Below are 7446 nucleotides of genomic sequence, written 5' to 3' on the forward strand. Positions count from 1 at the left end.
CCACCCGTATCCAATAGAATGTTCTTTATTTTGTCTTTGATCTTTTCTTAGGACCAGTTGCTACTTTATGTATGGTAAAATACCATATAGGTGATGTTTTGTTCTTTTCAAATATCTGTCCCTCAGAGGTGATTTTAACTTTGATCATTCAGTCAAACCATTGCCTCATTCTCCACTACATTATCACTGTTATTGTTTTTTTCCTTCCTTACAACTAATAGGCAGTCTGTAGGTAGACACTTTGTGACCATACAGATACTACTCTTCATTATAATTTTTACCTAGATTTAGCATCCTCTGATGATTGATTTTTTTCCAACTCATTTTCAAATGTACTTCCTCTACATTTCTCAATAGCCATTATGCCTTGTGCTTAAGAAATAAATCTCTCTTCTCCCCTATGTATGTGTGTTTATATGTACATATCTCTTTATTATGGATATAGTTTTATTCATATTTTTATCAGTGACTTATAATTCCTTACTCTTCTTATATATTTTGGTGCTCAAATTATCTTAGATTTGATCAGTGAGAAACCCTTCAAGCTGGCTCCTGAATTTGTATGGGATTTTCTTATTGTATTTTCGAGCACTTCCTTATATTCTGGAATTAAAAGGTTTCCCAGGCTCAAGCAATACCTCTCCTATCCCAATATGTAAATTTAAAAATAAATACATGTGTTGAAAGCATATTATATACTTTGTACTGTATTAATGTTTAAGAATATAATGATGAACAAGATATGTATTTTCTGACTTCATGAAACTGACAAACTAGGAATGAGCAAAACCAGTAATGTGTAGTAGATGATGAGACAATGCTATGGGAATGTAGTGCATACCTACTATATGGCAAGCTTTGTTGTCAGTGCTTAATATGTAGAAGTGAACAAAACAAAACATCTCTGCCCTCATAAACTTGTTTTCTAGTATGGGAAACAGTAAATAAAACTGATAAAAAGTAAGTAATACATAGATAAATGTTATGAGGAAAATAAAGTAGGATGGGAGATAGGGAATGCACAGGGTGAAGGCGAGGTATCCATTTATATTTATTTTGTAATTTTTCAATTATAGTTGACATAAATATTAGTTTCAGGTGTACAATGTAGATTAGACATTTATATAATTCAAAAAGTGGTCACCTCGATAAGTCTTGGAGCCATACATAGTTATTACAGTATTATTGACTATATTCCCTATGCTGTACTTTACATCTCTGTGACTATTTAAGAGATTTGTATTTCTTAATTCCTTCACCTTTTTCACCCAGCCCCCAAACCCCCTCCCATCTAGCGCCATCAGTTTGTTCTTTGTATCTATGAGTTTGTTTCTGTTTTGTTTAATTTATTTTGTTTTTTAGATGCCACATATAAGTGAAATCATATGGTATTTGCATTTCTCTGTCTGTCTTATTGCACTTAGCATAATAACCTCTAGGTCTATCCATGTTGTTGTAAATGGCAAGATTTCATTTTTATTTATGGCCAAGTAATATTTCATTGTATGTATGTACCACATCTTCTTTGTCCAATCGTCTATCCAAAGGCTGTTTCCATATCTTGGCTATTGCGAATAATGCTGCAATGAATATAGGGTTGCATATATCTTCTTGAATTAGTGTTTTGGATTTTATCAGGTAAATACCCAGAAGTGGAATTGCTTGGTCATATGGTTATTCCATTTTTAATTTTTTGAGGAACCTCCATGCTGTTTTCCATAGTGGCTGTGTGAATTTGTTGTTCTACCGACAGTGCATGAGGGTTCTTTTTTCTCCACGTCCTTGCTAACAGGTGTTGTTTGTTGATTTTTTTGATAAGATCCATTATGACAGGTGTGATGCGATATCTCTTTGTGGTCTTGATTTGCATTTCTGTGAGGATTAGTGTTGTCAAGCATCTTTTCATATGTCTACTGGCCATTTGTATGTCCTCTTTGGAGAAATGTCTACTGATTTCCTCTGCCCATTTTTTAATTGAATTGGTTTTTTTTTTTCATGTTAAGTTCCTTATATATTTTGGATATTAATCCTTTATCAAATGTATCATTAGTGAATATTTCTCCCATTTGATAAATTTTTTTTCTTTTTATTGTTAGTTTCCTTCACAGTGCAAAAATTCTTTAGTTAGATGTATTCCCATTTGCTAATTTTTTCTTTTATATTCCTTACCCAAGGAGAAATATCCAAAAAGATATTACTAAGAGCAATATCAAAGAGTTTATTGCTTGTTTTCTTCTAGGAGTTTTATAGTTTCAGGTCTTACATTTATGTCTTTAATCCATTTTGAGTTTACTCTTGTATATGGTATAAGAAATTTTATATTTTTGCATGTCTTGGTTTATGTTTCCTAACACCATTTATTGAAGGTACTGTCTCTACCCCATTAAGTATTTTTGCTGCTTTTGTCATAGGTTATGTGACCATATCGGAATGGCTTTATTTCTAGGCTTCCTGTTCTGTTCCATTGATCTATGCATCTGTTTTTATGCCAGTACCATGCTGTTTTTATACCAATAGTATGCTGTTTTGATTAGCCTTGTAGTGTAGTTTGGTATCAGGTAGAGTCATATCCCCAGCTTTGTTATTTCTCAAGATTATTTTGGCTGTTCAGGATCTTTTCTGGTTACACATGAGTTTTCGGATTATCTGTTCTAGTTCTGTGAAAAATGCCATTGGTATTTTGACAGGGATTGCATTGAATCTGTAGATTGCTTTGGGTAGTAAGGACATATTAATGATGTTAATTCCTATCCATGAGCATGATATATCCTTCCATTTATTTGAATCTTTTTAAGTTTCTTTCTTTAGTGTCATATAATGTTCTGAGTACAGGGCTTTTAACACATTTGGTTAAATTTATTCCTAGGTATTTTATTTTATTTTTGATGCAATTATAAATGAATTGTTTTCTTTATTTCTCTTGTTGATAGTTCATTATTTATATAAAAATGCAACTGACTTCTGAATATTAATTTCGTATCTTGCTAATTTACTGAATTCATTCATTAGTGCTAATAGTTTTTTGGTGGACTCTTTGGGGTTCTCTCTATCTAGTATCATGTCATCTGCAGATAATGACAGTTTACGTCTTCCATTCTAATTTGGATAGGCTTTTTTTTTCTTGTCTGATTGCTATGGCTAGCACTTCCAAAACTATGTTGAATAAAAGTGGCGAAAGTGGATATCCTTGTCTTATTCTTGATATTGTATGTTTGTCATATATGACCTATATTATATTGTGATATGTTCCCTCTATTCCTGCTTTGCTGAGAGTTTTTATCATAAATGAATGCTGGATTTTTTCAAATGCTTTTTTTGCATCTCTTGATATGATCACATGATTTTTGTTTCATTTTTATGTTTCATTTTGTCTGTTAATTGATTTGCAGATATTGAACTAACATTGTATTCTGGGAATAAATTCCCCTTGATCATGGTGTCTGATCTTTTTAATGTATTGCTGGATTTTGATTGCTAATCGTTTGTTGAGGACTTTTGCATCTATATTTATTAGGGATATTGGCCTATAATTTTTTCTTCTTTTTTCCTTCCTTCTTTGTTTCCCTCTTTCCTTCTTTCCCTCTCTCCCTCCCTCCTTCCTTCTTTCCCTCCCTCTCTCCCTCCCTTTCTTCGGTGTCATTTTCTACTGTTTTGGTTTCATGATAATGCTGACCTCACAAAATGAGTTTGAGAGCCTTCCTTCCTCTTCATTTTTTTTGGAATAGTTTAAGAAAGATAGGTATTAATTCTTCTTTGACTGTTTGGTAAAATTCACCTGTGAAGCTGTCTGGTCCAGGGCTTTTATTTGTTGGGAGTTTTTGATTACTGATTCAATTTCATTAGTAGTTATCGGTCTATTCAGATTTTGTTTCTTCTTGATTCAGTCTTGGAAGATTGTATGTTTCTAGGAATTTTTCCATTTCTTCTAGGTTGTTCCTAGAAGAAATTTGTTGTCTTATAATTATTCATGGTATTTTTTTTTTTTATAATCCATTCTATTTCTATGGTGTCAGTTTTCACTTCTTTTTCATTTCTGATTTTATTTATTTGGGTCCTGTCTTTTTTTCTTGATGAATCTGATTAAAGGTTAATCAGTTCTTTTTATCTTTCGAAGAACCAACTCTTGGTTTCATTGCTTTTTTTGTATTTTTTTTTAGACTTTTGTTTATTTCTGCTTTGATCTTATTTCCTTCTTTCTACTCATGTTGAGCTTTTTCTGTTCTTTTTTTTTTCTTCTAGTTCCTATTGGAGTAAAGTTAGATCGTTAATTTGAAATTTTTCTTGTTTGTTGGGATAGGCCTCCATTGCTTTGAATTTCCTTCTTAGAATTGCTTTGGCTGTGTCGCATAGACTTGGGGTTATTGTGTTTTCATTTTTATTTGTCTCAAGGTAATTTTTTGGTTTCTTGATTTCTTCTTTACTCTCATTGTTAACTCATTCATCGTTTAATAGCAAGTTATTTAGCCTTCATGTGTTTGTGTGTTTTTCAGTTTTCTTCCTGTAATGGATTTCTAGTTTCATATTAATGTGTTCAGAGAACATGCTTGATATGATTTTAATCTTCTTAAATTTGTTGAGAATTGTTTTGTGGCATAACATATGGTCTATCCTGGAAAATGTTTCATGTGCACTTGAAAAGAATGTATATTGTGCTGATTTGGGGTGAAATTGTTCTAAAAATATCAATTAAAGTCATCTTATCTAATGTGTCATTTAAGGCTGCTGTTTTCTTGTTGATTGTCTTTCCGAATTATCTATCCATTGATGTCAATGGAATTTAAAAGTCCCCTTCAATTACTGGATTATTGTCAATCTTTCCCTTTATGTTGGTCAATATTTGCTTTACATATTTAGGTGCTCCTATCTTGAGTACATAAATGTTTATAAAGGTTATATCCTCTCGTTGGACTGATTTTTTATGATTATGAAGTGTCCTTTTTTGTTCCTTATATAGCCTTTTTTAAACTCTGTTTTGTTTTATATAAGTATTGCTACGCCACCTTTCTTTTCCTTTCCATCTGCATGAAATATCTTTTTCCATTCCATTACTTTCAATCTGAAATGGGTCTCTTATATATAGCATATGTATAAGTCTTGTTTTTTAATCTGTTCTGCCACCCAGTGCCCTTTGATTGGAGCATTTTGTTCATTTACGTTTAAAGTAATTATTGACAGGTATGTAGTTATTGCCATTTTATTGTACTTATTCATGTTCTTTTTCCTTCCTTCTTCTTAAAGAAGTCCTTTTAACATTTCTTGTAATGCTAGTTTGCTGGTGATGAACTCTTTTAGCTTTTTCTTATCTGGGAAGTTCTCATCTCTTTCGATTTTAAATGATAACCTTCTGGGCAGAGTAGTCTTGGTTATGTCTTTGCTTCTCATCACTTGGAATTTTTCATGGCAGTCTCTTCTGGCCTGCAAAATTTCTGTTAAGAAATCAGCTGACAGTGTTATGGGAGCTCCCTTGTGGGTAACCTACTGCTTTTCTCTTGCTGCTTTTAAATTCTTTAACTTTTGGCATTTTAATGATGATGTGTCTTGGTGCGGGCCTCTTTGGGTTCTTGTTTGGAATTCTCTGCACTTCCTGAACTTGTGTACATCTGTTTCCTTTGTCAAGTTAGGAAAGTTTTCACTAATTGTTTCTTGAAATAGATTTTCAATTCTTTGCTCTGTCTCTTCTTCTGGTATCCCTATGATGCAAATGTTGTAAGTGTAATGCTTGATGTTGTCCCAGGGGTCCCTTAAACTACCCTCATTTTTTGGATTCTTTTTTCTTTTTACTGTTACAATTGGGTGTTTTCCACTACCTTGTTTTCCAGATTGCTAATTTGATCCTTCGTTTCATCTAATCTGCTGTTGATGTTCTCTAATGTAGTCTTTATTTCAGTTATACTTCTTTTCTGGCTGGTTCTTTATAATGATCTGTATCTCTTTATGTAAGTTCTCACTGAGTTTATCTGTTCTTCTCCAGCTCATTAAGAGTATTTATAACCAGTATTTTGACCTCTGTGTCTCGTAGGTTGCTTGCCTCCATTTCATTTATTTCTTTTCCTGGAGTTCTCTCCTGTTCTTTCATTTGTGACATGTTTTTTTTTTCTTCTTCTTCTTGTTTTGTCTGCTTCCCTGTCTTTGTTTCTGTGTATTAGATCTGTTACATCTCCCAGTCTTGGTGGAGTGCCCTTATGTAGTCGATGTCCTGTGGGGTCCAATGGTGCAGTCTTCCTGGTCACCTAAGCCGGGTTGTTCAAGGGTGTCCCTTGTCTGGATTGTGTGTGCCCTCCTGTTATAGTTAAGCCTCATTGCTGTTGGCATGTCACTGGGTGGTATTGACCCTCAGGATGACTGGCTGTAAGGACTGGCTGTGACTATAGCAGACAAACTATTGTACAGGGGCTAACCCCATGGAGATGGATTCACTTTAGTGGTGCTCTGCTGCCTGTACAGTCTGCCCCTTGGGTGTATCATTTGTGGAGCTCGTTGGGTGGTTTTCTGGTGTGATCTGAAGCCAGCCACCAGGTGTGTTGGTTCTAGTCCCTCTTGGGATGGGCTCCAGTGCTGGCCGAGGTCAGCCACTGCCTATGCCTGGCTCGGGGCCACCTTGTAGGAGTTACAAAGTAACCGCCTGTGCTGGACTTGGAGACACCTGGGAGAAGCTATGCTGCGAACTGAAGCCAGTTGCCATTAGTTCCCAGCTTGGGGCAGCTTTGCAAGAGGTTCAGGGCATACTGAGGGTGGCTGCTGGTCATTTGGGGTTTGTGGACCTTTGAGAGATTTTTGGAAAGTTTGCAGTGTGAGACGAGGCAGGCAATTTGTGAGGAAAATCCACTGTAAGTGGTCTGATCAGAGGTGCAATTTGGGTTAGTTGAGGTCTCAAGGAATCACCAAGGTGAGACTAAAAGTATTATTCAGGTAAATGGAGTTCAGATTTGGTACCTTTGTGGGCCTGCAGTCTGGTTAGGTGGAGAGCTCAACAAAGGAACAGTTGTATCTGTCAGCACATTCCTCCTTGGAGATAGCTGCTCTGACTTCTCTCCCTACAGCCCTTGTCCTGAAGCTAGTCAATATATTTCCTCCCTGTATGTCCCTGGTGCTTTTTGAGCTGCAGCTCTGAGCGAGTGAGTTTGTGAGCAAGATATCGGGTCTTTTGCATCCCGATATCTTTCTCAAACATAATCTACTCTGGTTTTCGCAGCCAGATGTTAAGGGGACTTCTCTTCCTGGCCCTCGTGCCCTGGGCTGTGGAGCCTGGTGTGGAACTGAGATCCTACTCACCTCATGGGGGACCTCTGCAGCTGAGATATCTTTCCAGATTCTTAACCACCATGATGTGGCTATAAGGGCAGCTTGTTCCACGTTTCCTCCCTTCCTACCTGCTTGGCTTGTTTATATCCTTAGTTATGGGAATTCTGTTCAGCTAGTTTTCAGATGGTTCTTAGTGATGATTGC

This window comes from Pteropus medius, unplaced genomic scaffold (genome assembly GCF_902729225.1).
Source record: "Pteropus medius unplaced genomic scaffold, Ma_sr-lr_union100, whole genome shotgun sequence".
NCBI lineage: Eukaryota > Metazoa > Chordata > Mammalia > Chiroptera > Pteropodidae > Pteropus > Pteropus medius.